This window comes from Pygocentrus nattereri, chromosome 17, assembly GCF_015220715.1.
Source record: "Pygocentrus nattereri isolate fPygNat1 chromosome 17, fPygNat1.pri, whole genome shotgun sequence".
Taxonomy (NCBI): Eukaryota; Metazoa; Chordata; class Actinopteri; order Characiformes; family Serrasalmidae; genus Pygocentrus; species Pygocentrus nattereri.
In genome coordinates, this window is record NC_051227.1 from 36395310 (window position 1) to 36409079 (window position 13770).

Sequence of the window (13770 nt, forward strand, 5' to 3'; positions counted from 1 at the left end):
TACTGCTGGCCGCCTGTGCGATAAAAGCTCTGCACAAGGCTGCACTTTACACACTGTAATCTAGGCATGGCTAGGTACGCCTTTCCGATCCAGTGCTAAGCATGTGTTTCTGCACAAAACAATAAGTGCAACACTGTAATTACACTGATTTTTTTTTTCCTCCACTAACACAGAGCAAGTATGTATTTATGGGCAGGTACGCAACTTCTTGAAGAATCTGAAGTACATACTGAGAGAGCTCTTATTCCGTGACTGGGTAATTACAGCACCTATTACATAGTATTAATCATAATATTACTCATGGTAATTACACAGAGATCAGACAAAAAAGAGCAGACTTCAATCAGTGATGTCGGGAGATATTCAGGGACTTGCGACAGACTTGCAATCATTTTGTCATCGTTTGCCCTATAGACAGTTATTACAGAACAGAATTGTCTCAGATATCGCATAATTACTGTCTGCAACACGCAGATTGACATTAACATGATAAGACAGTAAGATCATTGCTTCTGATAGAAAACGTTCCAAATGTTTCATGCTATCAGAGGGTGGAGCAGTGAAGTGTGGAGCTGGGGTGGAACGCACAGGAACAGAAGGAGCACAGCTCCGGCTGAAAGGCTTTGTTTGTCCCATCTCCTTTCCTTGGGCTGGAACTAACAGAAGAGAGTGCATCGCTCCCCACCAGGCTCTGGACTCTCTCACCGTGGCCTGCTTTGGATTAGTGCTTCAAGGCCGACGTTACACAGCACACAATACCCTCCTGTATCAATACACTCACGTACAAACACTTGCACACATGTCCACAAATGACAAAGGTAAAATGTAAAATGAGAGGGGCAAAAAGGTCCTTCACAAAAGAAATTTGGAAAATGACAACATTTACATTCACAGATTACAGAGGCGGGTCTAATCTGCACAGTGATCGTTTATTTCTGCTGCATCAGGATTTATGGGCAGCAGCGTGAAGTTGCACCATTGGGGGGCAGCCTTCTGCTCTCTAACTGAGTTTGGAGAGCTGACATTCATACTCCAGCAAGCAAATTGTAAGTGCAGACCAAATTACTAACTAATGCACTTCAAACTGAAAATATATGAGGCATGGCTATGTTCAGGGACAGTGGAATACTAGAGAAAACAACACACTGCCCTAAATGTCAAAGTATTCCATTAAAATGAAAAGTAAGCTGTTCAGAATTCATCATTCGTTAGTACTGCTTCAATGACATCACTTCTTGGTGTTACTGGGTGTAGTTTTCATTTGGGATGGCGAATTTGAGGACCACGTTATGCAAACAAATGACCAGAGATCATTACTATGAGTCCTAGGTGGATGTAGCCAGATTCAAACCAGATCAAAACATCTATCAAAAGTACGACAAAAACACAGATTCTGCAAAAACCAACTCTCCAAAATGTGCTTTAAAAATGTACTGTAGAGTTCTTTTGTACGCCGAATGCAAAATATATTTCATTACATCTCGACCCGACTATGCTCCACTGAAGGCAAGTAACAATAACAATATAATCTTAGACAAGTTGGTGATGAAGTACTTTCTGCCTGTACTGTTGGCCTCAGCCCACCATTCTCATATTTTCTATACATATTTGTTAAAAAAACTACTTAATTTCTGAAGCGCAAGTTAGACATATACATTATGCGACCCTTGTTGTACGACAATCTAGCGACGTTATTCAATCTAATAAAATTACACAGACAAATAATGTTTGGTTTAGAGCGCAAAGAGCTCTACAGCATAAAGCAAATGTGTGAGCCAGAATTCTCATTTTGTAAAAATGAATTGTAGTGTGCTTTAATATAAACGTAGTGATGAACGTAGTTCATTCTTCACCAGAGCTCACATGGTCAGGCAATTAAACAGAAAATTCTAAGGCTTTAGAGTTCCTGAAAGGCTAATTTTGTCTGCTGGCACCACTTGGGACGATGAGCCAGATAAGAGCGTTGGCAACTTTTGGAGCTTTCAAATCTATTTGACCATCAAATGCCTTGCCTTTGTTCTACAGTTTGCGGTGACACGCTTTGTTTTGGGGTCTAGAAAGTGCTTCCCCTCTGAAACCAAACACAAGTTCAAACAATATCAACAATATTACCCACAACCTTTCATGCCTCACTTTAAGTGTCTCCTTAAGCTTGACACACCTTTATTTATAGTCAATATGAACTTCCAGCTTCATCCAGGGGGATTTTTATCTATGAATATCCCCTTTCCTCGAATACTAATACTACCGCTCTGCTGAGTTAACTTTACCCCTCACCTGTTGAGCTCTTAATCCGCAATAGCATCAAGGTAAGAAGAGTTGAAGTGCTTAATCTGAGAGCCAAATTTACTGGTGGTAGCATAAAAATGATACTTTCTGTCTTCTTTAGCAAATTTCCCTTTTATTCTTTATGACTAACTACATTTTTGAGGACTTAGGGCTGCACTCAAAATGAACATCAGCATTGTGTGACATTTTATATACACAGAGCCATTTCTACCTATAAGTATTATAAGCAGCAGTCGCTTAGGGCCCCAGAGACACCCAGGAGCCTCCACAAGATATACGGACCCTTCTACTGAACTGGTTCAAAATTCAGATTTCCGTTTCAGAGTTTTAACTGAAGCTTAGATAATCTTTTTGCTCCAAATGACTATAATTTTGTTTATTAAAAAAATGATTGCACATTCCATTCTGTCACTATCAAAGCAATAATAACCTTTTAGTTTCAGTAGCGACTGTTTCGGTAGTGACAAGCATAGCTGTGAACAGCTGTACACACATTTTAATTATAATATTGGTCAATAAAGCGAAAAAGTTCAATTAATTGCTGAAAATGTTTCGATAGTGATGATTCTTAGTGTTACACACTGATTTTGAGTGGCATTAACTTCAAAACATTGGGATCTAATAGCTTACCATGTAGCCATGAGGGACAGCAATGCAACCTGACTTTCTGCTCTAAAATGCAGGGGTGTGGCTAAAATAAGGCTCTGCCTCTTGACTAAAACACTGTGTTTTGGTATTGACATGAAAACAAGGAGCCGTATTTTTTGAATAAAGCTTTTGTTTAATTTAAAATCTAAATCTCTCCTAAAAACTAAAAACGTCTAAAAATCTAAAACTTAAAAAAAAAAAAATCTTAAAAAAAAAAAAACAGAATATAGAAGAAAAATATTACTATCCATCCATCCATTTTACTAATATTAATTAAAAAATTGAAGTAATATTAAAAAAGGTTGAGACTTAAGGGTTAGGGTTTAGGACATCAACATTTTTTTTTCTGTGGGAATGAATTCATGTACAGTTTTGCATAGTAATGCATACTACATACAGTTTTGCATAAAGACCCCCGAAAGTTAAAAAGTGACCTTGCATATATACACAGATGTTAGAACTGAATTTTATTTTATTTTTATAGTTCTTATAATGAATGTATTATTGCTTATCACCGTGAATCCTAATCGAAACAACAACACTAACCATAAACATTACATATTTGCATTAGTATGTTTAAATATCGCAAGTAATATTTTACAATAACAACATTCACTGATGCATCGATGTTCTTTGCTGCCTTGAGGTTTAAAGCGCATTTAGGAAGATGAAAGAAACACAAAAGCAATAGCTTAGACCATATATTTTAAACCCCAATTTGAATGTTTAGGAAACAAATTTTTTGGGCTGTTTGAAACAGCAGACACACCTTTTCCACAGTTCTCACAACAAACTGACAAAACAAGCAGCATCGACTTTGGTTTGTTTGTTCCAGGATTTGATAATAGGCATTATTATTCACTTGGGAGTTTTAAGCTCCTGTTGGTAAGCATTTTATAGGTGCTCTAATCTTATAGCTGCAAACAGGCTGCTTTAATGCTAATGTGGAGTAAGTTTTCTACATTTTTATGTAACTGCACTCTCTCTAAACCAGTTTAATTACCTGCTACGAAGCCCTGGTCTCATGGGACCATCAACACATAAATGAGGGCGTCTTACGGGAAAATACCTAAAAGACAGTTTGATCACTCACCGTTCCTGTAAAGGAAAGACAATAATGAAGAAATAAAGACATGACAACAGTTTTAACTAAGGTGATTTTTGAAAAACTAAAGCAAAAATGCCTACAGTATAACTAAATGGAAGGGAAACCTTTATTTTATCTATTTTAATAAAAGTGGTAGCCAACACCTAACTGTTAAGTTCCTCTTTACTCTCACTTAACTGAGCAATTTTATTCAAAGGAAATACTTTTTTTTTTTAAAGGTAAATAATTTTTGGTATCTATTAGATTTAGTTCAACCATCAAAAGCATGGCTCTATCTTTAGTTTAGTTTAGACCTAAAGCGAACTAAATGAATGGACGTGGGCTTCATGTTAAATATTAAATAAAGAAATCCAAAATATTGTGACAGCACACAGCAAAATGACAGATATTAGAATGTATGTAGCTTTTAATCGAAGCAGACTCTTTCTTATTTAATTACTTTTACCATAACAACTGGAATGCTGGACACAGCATATTTTGTTATATGCTGGACACAGCATATAACATATTTCAGCTATAAGACACTAGCAAGCTCTTGGAAATACAAATAAATACATCTGAAATCTTATTGTTTGGAGACACTCATGGCAGGGTTCTGTGTTAAAGCCAGAGTTCCAAGACAAAAAGCCAAGACAGTGGTTTGAAACCATCTCTTCAACCTCCAGTTAATCTTGCATGAACAATGTCTAACATCTGACATTCTCACCTGGAAGTAATTAGTAAAACAGCATCTAGCAGTTAAAAAAGGTATGAAAAGTGACCTGGAAACGTCCCCAACCACACTGTTTTTCTTTTTCATTAATTTGCGGATTTTGGAGCATATTTTTTTATTCGTTTTAGTAGGTGAGCTCATGTTCACAGTTTTAATGGTTTGAAAACACAACTACCTCGTTGTCATAACTGCTGTATAATATGGAATAAGGAAAAGATTATATAAGAAACTAAATAACAAAGTTCAAGCTGTAGTTTAATATAGTCAATCTAGTCACTGATCTCACCAGTCAGATCTTATCAATATATACAGTATCATTTATGTAATGATTTTACAGTAATATTTAATCCTAAGAAGCCTGACGTTTTCATTTTATTTTGCAATTCAATTTGATTTTGATTATTTTGCTTAACTTAAATAAGATTACATAACTATGTACATAGTGACAGTTACATTTACAGTGGAGGCCACTGCTGAAAATGCTTGTATTTTGTAAGATTTTTAATTTAACAAAGTTCTGATTAAACATTATACTTTCAGCAGAAGTCTTTTGAGTGAAAAGTACAATTCGTGACGTGAGCTTCAGAATTTCACAGTATTTTTTATGTCCTTCCTTTGCTTTAATACCTGCATGCATGGGACCTGGCATGGACTCCACAAGTTACCTCATGCAAAATCTCAAAGATTTCTTTATTTCACTTGTCATAACTTTTTAAAAACTCTTCCTTTCAAAAACTTTATCTGTGTATTTCCAGGTTTAAACGAAAAAATCCCAGATTTTCAATGTGTTCTTGGACTTTTTAATACCAAATAATTAATTTAATAATTCAAATCTTAAAAAAAAACAAAACTTTGACTAAATTTCAATTGACGCAATTTCAGCAGTATTTCTTAATTTGTTTGAATGAACTGCTCTTTGATTGACATTTGTTTTTGGAAAAAAATAATCTTATTTAAAACATGATTGCAACTGAATACAAGCTAAGGCATGAGGCACTGACCGTAGCTAGGGCAATATAAAGCATAAACTGCAAAGTACAAAAGTAAGAAAAAGAAAAAGCACTAATAAAATATTTTGAGAAACTAAAAGTTAATTAAATTATCACTAACAGAGTTTGAGGGGCAATCAATATTTGGTGACAGCAGTTCTGCTTCATTTGGAACAACTCAGTGTGATTATTTAAATGCCAAGCTGATTCAACAATTGATTAAAAAAATAAAATGTTCAAACTCACAAATCTGAGAAAAGCTGCGAGGCTAACCTTCGCACTTAAAAAAAAGGGTCTTAAGTCTATTTATTTAAACAACACAGACAACCTGAAAGTGAAACTGCACTTTCAAATGAAATACATTCCAACTATATATTGAAGACATGAGGATGAAGGAACTTTTGAAAGTTTAAATGACCGGCGCATACATCTATATGAAGGTTCTATATGAACTAAAGGGGTTTTTTTCATAGGACATTACATCCCAGTCAAGAACCATTAATTTTTAAGAGTGTATAGTCACGTAACATTGTAAAGCAGCATTGGTTATTACAAACACAGAAAGCTGCTTCTGGAGTTGATGGGACATGCTTCCCTGGCAGGATGGCAGAAAAAGCCAGGATCTAAAGATGGGCAACGTCTGGGAAAATTAGGAACCCTAAACAGCAAGTCTTAGACAACACACCTGTGCCAAGGTATCTATCTCTCTGCTGGTTTAGGCAAGAGCAGTAGCTCCCTCTTGTGAGATCTAAGTTATTCTCGCCGAAGGGTGATGAGTCTTCGTCCACTGATCTACTTTTGTGCTCATTAGAAAACGTTTAACAATGTTGGTCAAATTTATTTGGTTTAACTAATGACATGTAGAATTTTGTCTCCCTATCCTTTTCAGTAAGCATCTACACTGTAGGACTGATATTACGTCTTTTTTGTCTGCAATCATACACTGTTTCACACAGTACATATCACCGTATTTCGTTTTTATGAGATCTGATAAGTTGAAACAAAAATATATATATATATTTATTTAATCACATACTGAAGTGCACTAAATCCACTTAAACAGGACCAACTACACTCTCTGTCTAATGAAACATGCAGTCAGACAGTGTCCTGTAAGTACTGACAATATCCATGATATGCTCAAAAAAAGCCGACATTCGTCTGGTGGGTTTGGGTGTGGCTGATGCATGCATACCTCAGGGAAAGCTAGGAGGTTGTACAGTTATCTCCCATGGTGTAACTCTAAACTATACAACCTACTACCTCAGCCTGGGGGGCACAGCTTAGACCCTGAGGGGTGGAGTTCCTCAGAGCCAGCAAGAGGAAAACCTGGATCGGTCAGCATGAAATATCAGACTGATAGAAGACAGACCCAAGACTTCATGCAAACTGTACACTGCAATCAAACTTGCAACCCATTAAGGGTCAAACTGATATTCACCTCCAGCTTCAAACGAGAGCAATCTGTACTCTGACTATGAATTAGGATTCCTCTCCAGACTATTTGGCGGGATTTGAGGGTACCGTATATACAGTATATAGGAAAGCCTCTAGCAAAGAGAAGATAGTAAAATGGCAGATTAGGCCGTTGTAAAGGCCAGACAGACAGATACCTATAGATACAAGCTTGTGTGGACAGTCACCACAAGTTCGGATCTACGGGTTTGTGTCTGCAGGCAAGTCTCCTCCAGAAATCATTCTTCAATTGTACAGCTTTCACTCATCATTTCATCATCACTTACATATGAATGCCATCTAACAACAGGTCCCAGGATTAATTCTTAGATCTATAACAGAAAGACTTCTTGTTCAGGTTGCTGTATTAAGAGTACTCACACAACTGAACAAAGACTGCATTAGATATGAAGCACAAACAACATACAGACACCGCTCGGAAGTGTTAACAAGTAACTGTGCCAGCACTACGACCGTTGCTTTGGATGGTTCATCAAAGGTATCTTGTATGCACTAACGACAATGTTCATGCAGTCCTTAAAAAGATCTTCACCTTAACATGGACTTGTCAAAACCACTCGATTTTGCTCAGAAACAATGTAAATGTACCCTCACAGGTACAACAATGGTTTTGGGGTTCAACTGTTTACTTGAAATGTGTTTTCGCCCAGGGATAATATTTTTAGCTTTCCATAATCTAATGTTTTAAAGCAGAACAATAAGAGTAAAAAGCCTGGTGTCAAGAATGTGTGTGAAATGCGAATTAAAAATATGACTGCAATGCAATAAGATACAATTATGTTCCCTAACTAAAGGTGTTGATGATGTAACTTTGGAGGAACCACCCCAGCAACAACAAGGCAAAAAGACAAAATACAGTACGCGAAGGCAAAAAAAATAAAGAGTTTAAAAACTTTTTTCCCCACATTTTGCTAAAAAAACAAACAAAAACAAACAATAATCTGAACACTTTTAGTGTTGTTATTTATTTGCATAGGGCCATATCATATTTCTGACATTTCTCCTGTGTCTCTGGCCTCCTCATTGCTTCCATCAAAGATGTCAAATGTTTGTAAGTCTTTCAAATCATGCTCCAGAAAGCATGGGACACTATGCAGGCAGTCATGTTCTGGACTGGGGTGCGAGTGGGTCTATAAAGCTAGATCTCAGCTTTGACTAGTTCTGTTGGATGATGTATTTAATCCCCTGATTGGGTGCTAAGTGATGATGAAGCCAAATGAAAAGGTGTAGATAAAAATGGCTAGTGAAGGTCAATTTTTGTACTTTGACTTAATAGGCAGGCAATACAGAATATTTACATACAACATATTTAGCATACGGTAGCATGTATGCCTTATATGTGTCACTGTTGGGACATTCCTCCATAAAAGGTTAACAAATGTCAATTACTTTTGTATTTTCGCTACTGCCACTGCACTGATGAGCTAAACTAAAACAAATAACTTTCAATATAAAACTGAATAACTAGAATCCATGACAAGAGATATGCTGGCGACTAGGACAGAGTCAGCCTGTTCAGTTCTGTATTTTCACCAAACTGCACAAAGCTGACAACACAGCAGGACCAGTAGAAAAGATGGAGAGGCAAGTCTTACGTTCTTTCGAAACTTATGAACACAAACTTGCAAAGTCTGTGTGCCTTTAGTGATTCTACTGAGAATCCTGAGCCCAGATTACAGGCGGAGAGTAACACTAACAGAACATTAAACACAACAAGGTGCTAAATCAATTTGTGCTGACTGAATTACAATATATCTCACTGCTCTCTAAGACAGAACGCACACTTAATCTGTCTTAGAGGCATTGTCTGAGGCTGAGGAGAGGAACACCCTCTTGTTAAAAGGGACACCTCAGTGGTAATGAGTGGAGACTATTCAGGAACTGCTGTAGGCACCTGATGTAGTGCACCATCTTCAGCAAGCATCACCAAGTTCTTCAGCTAATCAACTTGATGGCCGACAAAATATGTAAGTGAAATTTTTTCCTAAAAATAAATAAAGAACCTTTTTGCCCTCGCCTGTGAAGTTATTATCTTACATGTTTTTGATGTCTTCATGTTTTTTGATGTTTTTGATGTTGATATCTTACATGTTTAGACAGCGGCCCAAAAATAAATATATACACATATATATATATATATATATATATATATATATGTGTGTGTGTGTGTGTGTGTGTGTTTGTGTATATACATATATATGTACATATATATCGCTGTTGTCGGGAGAAAACCTCATATCTCCAAAATGGGAAAAAACCTACTGTAGTTTTAACGAAAGTCAATGGAAAAAGACGTCTTTCCAAGTCATTTTGGGCCGTTTCTTTTGGTCCATTCATCATGAAATTCACACACAATGTAAAGAACAACAGGTCCTTTGAAATGATGTCAAAAACTGAAAAATGTCAAAAATGGAGATACGAGGTTTTCTTCCGACAGCATCCTTAATATAACTGGAACCTGATATCTTGTAGACCTTTTCACGGATTTCGCACAAACTGCCCTGCAGGGCCAGAAGTGATTTCGTAGTGAGAATGTTAGAATCTCTTTATTTCGTTACACATATAAGGAATTTGTGGTTACATGGATGTCATTGATGTCATATAAGTCAGCATGGCTGGAAAGTTCCCTAAGTATCCCTAAATATGTGCGGAGAACACTTTGTATGCAGTAAAAAAATATTACCTCTTGCAAAGGAAAAGAGTTGTGTAAGCCAACGATAGCTTGTTTGTTGTGCTTATATTATTGATTGTGCTCTGGGCATTCAAAGAGAACAGACCAGAGGAACTGGTTGAGTTTTAGCTGAGATTTAGCAGTAAGCCAGCACCAAGTTATGTCCAGACATGTATTCTCGTTACAAGATCACGTCTGGCCTTGCGAGACTAGGTCTAGCCTTGAGGTTGAAAAAAAAACTGACCAAAGAAAAGTATAGCAGGAAATCAGTCGTCAGACATTGTTAATTGCATTTTCCTTAGACTGTGAATGAACTTTTCAGCCAAGTCATTACTTGTTAGCTGGTACAGCTCTGGGGTGAAGTGTCTGGTTCCTTTTAATATATAAAAAAAAGGGTCTTGAATTGTTCTTCTTCTAATTCTGGACCATAGATCCAACTTGATTTTTCTTATTCCAATTTGGCTTCATAGGAGTTTCCTCTTCTGAAGGCAAGTGGGATAATCCATCAGCATTTGTGTGCATATGTATCCTTTTAAATTCTATCTGTAGTACCTTCGTTCCCTCCAGGAAGAGAGCAGATCTCTCCATTCATGCAGCTGCTGCAAGGGGAATTCCTTTATGTGGAAGGAAAATTGAGATCAGTGGCTGGTGGTTGCTTATGTGAGTAAACTCTTTCCCACATAGATTCTAGCTGAAATTCCCCACACCAGACCTGGGATTTCTTGGTCTGTCCATCTGAACAGCAGCAAGTGACCTGGATGAAAACGTCACTCTTGATCGCCTCTTGTTATACATGACATGACCGTTTTGATGTCAAATGTCAAGATATCACCTTCATGCTCCGCTGGTACGCCTAAGGTCATAATATTTAAGCACTGCATCTGAACCTGCGTATCTCTGCATCTCGGCATTTCTCTTCAGTCCTAAGGACACTAAACTCAACTATTAAAAATATAGGTGGAAAGAAGGATTCTTGGGAGTGATGAGAAAACCTAATTATGGTTTCCTAAGGAATCTTTCATAGGATGGCTCTAATGAGATGAGCAAGTGTGAAGAACCTTTTTCAAGTTTAAAGATCCTCAACATACTGTAAAGGTCCTACACTAATTAAGCATTTTTTGCTTGAACTGTGTGTCAAAAATCATTTCAGAATCTTTCTTTTTAATAGTGGAGTATAAGTCAGAGCCCATACTTCTGATCTCGCCACTTTTTGGAGACTGACGAGACACGATCGGCTAACTTCTTAGATAACTTTTTTCCAGAGACGTACAAAAGATCTACTAAGTTCTACAAAGCGGGCATGGATCATCATGAATCTGCCACGCGCTACATGGTTCATCCTTGGCTATTCTTATCGTCATTCACATTTCTAGATAATCAAGCTATGTATGTACACAGTACAGAAATAGTGAGCTTTTTCACACATAGCACACAGAGCTGACAAGCTTTTTAAGTTCCCTGCTGTTCTTCGAGCTGAATTTCTAACATCTACAATTCTGCAAATGTTCCACAAATATGATCTTGTTCGCCTCAGCTAAAATGTGATTTTTGATCTACCAGATTCACATAATCATATCTGAAGCCACAGTTTACTCCTTCCCTCCCCAATGAAAATAATAAAACAATAAACAAACACACAGATATTTTTACTGAAAAAAGGACTATGGAAACACTCCCTGATGTTCAGATAAGCTTGGCAAAATGACTGAGTCAATAAAAAAGAAAATATAAGCTCACTGTTTACAGGTCATAGCTCATATATGACTTACAAGATAGAAAGGTATGAAAAAAGCTGTGAAGGGACAAAGGAGTACCTGAGGAATCCAAACATTTTACCAGTGAATGCATAAAGTCATGTGGTTGAGATCAGTTTGGAATTCAGTGAATAGTGTTCACCATAAAAAGGCGTGGCCTGTCCAAGACCAACCCATGTTCTGCGTCTCTCTCTCTCTCTCTCTCTCTCTCTCTCCATTATCTAACTGAAAAATCTCTCACTCCTAAACAGAGACGAAACAGCAAAGGCAAACTAAACAGCCAAACTAATTATGGAAGGAAAGACAGAAATGAAAAGAACGAAAAAAAAAAGAACAAGAAAGAAAGAAACTGAAAAGATCTACAGCAGATACGAATAGTAATTGTGGACAGTTGTCACAGTCAGGGTCCAAAACGATCAAGGCAGATAACATTTGCTTTGGTGAAACAATAAAATCAGGTTTCGGCTCAGAATCTTCAAGTAGCTAAAGCAGGACCAATAATACGGCTCCTGCTGTCCACTAGTCCGCAGCCGCTGAACGATCTTGATAGAAAGACGGGAGCAAACCAAATGAAACTTATTAAACAGATCAGTTATTGACTTTACCAGATGACTTCTCAAGACTCATGATGGAAAATTTTACAATACTGTGTCATTTCAATCAGAACATGTTAAAACGTGAAATGATTCTTTTGAAATAACTGCACTACTGTATGAGCACCAACACTGCGTGTGAGACTATCACAGTGGAAAAATGAAGATGGTGATCAAAGTCGCATGGGGTCAGCATTGTGAGAGGAAGAGTTCGTGCTGGAGCACCGAGAGACTGGTTACAGTGTGATACTCTAATGGCCTGCACTGTTTACACACACATCCCGAAGCGCAGGAGTTTTTGTTACACTTCAAGGCAGCCAAGACAAAATGTGTGTGTGAATTCATGTGTAATGAGAGGGTGAGAGTGCGAGTGTACCAGATACATTTTGAATTAAAGTTGTAAATCTGAGCTTATCTTTTCATAACCGCTTCCTCCAAGTAAGTATAATTAATTAAAGAATGTATTTTTATGGCTGGTACAAAAAATATTTTAGCACACGGGCCAAAAAGTTCAACGTTTGACCTTGAGTACAGTCGTCTATTCATCATTCAGAATATTATTAAAAAACACTGATTACTTTAATCATAACTAGTGAAAGCTGTTGCTACCCAAATCCATCCTTCACACTTCAATAGAAGGTTCTATTTACTCGACAGCTAAACAAAAATATCGGATTTTAACTTCTTAACTTTTCTTGGTCAATGAAAGTGTAATCAGTGCAAAATCTTCAGTTTATTGCCCCTGAAAAAAGGTAAAATTCTGCAGAGTCTGCACTCATTTTAGCCCTTAGTTACACTGTTAATAGGTAACTACAGGACTACTTTCCTATCCACTGTTTTATAGCCCATTTAAGTAAAACCAGTAGTAGTGTAGGTAACTACATGAGAACTGTAGTTAATTGTAGGAATTAAAATGAGAACGGTCTGGGTTAACACTTGTGTTGAAACTATAATATTTTGTAAATCATTTTAGTAAAAATTAAAAACAAAAACACTACACAAACAAAATTATAGTACTAACCACACAACACAAATAACTAAGGAATACAATACAGTAGTAAGAATACAAAAAACAAATTCTCAGCTCAAAAGTACAAAACCGTCCTTTTCTGCATATTTTCTTTTCTCAGGAACAACTTCTTGACAGCTAGACAATCTTTCAGACTCATGGTGTACAGTCGTCTTCTAACAGCAAGAGTGGAGCTTGATCTTCTCCTCTCTCTCAAAGATGAAAGCTTTAAGTGCTGTTTATCTTATGGTGACAGTTGTGGTGGTTTACCAGGTCTTGTACAGTTGTGAGATGTTACATTTTATTCGCCATCTCTTAATAATTTCTGAACTCCAGCTTTGAATTTTCCTTTGACTTTCTCTTTCCGTGCATAAGTGGATAATCTTACATTTACTGTTCATATGTGCAATAATAACAATTGTGTGTGCAATAACTCAGAGGGACACTAAATTCATTTAAATAATTTAAATAATTGTAACTGCTTTATACCTGATGTTTCACATTACTATCACAATCACCGC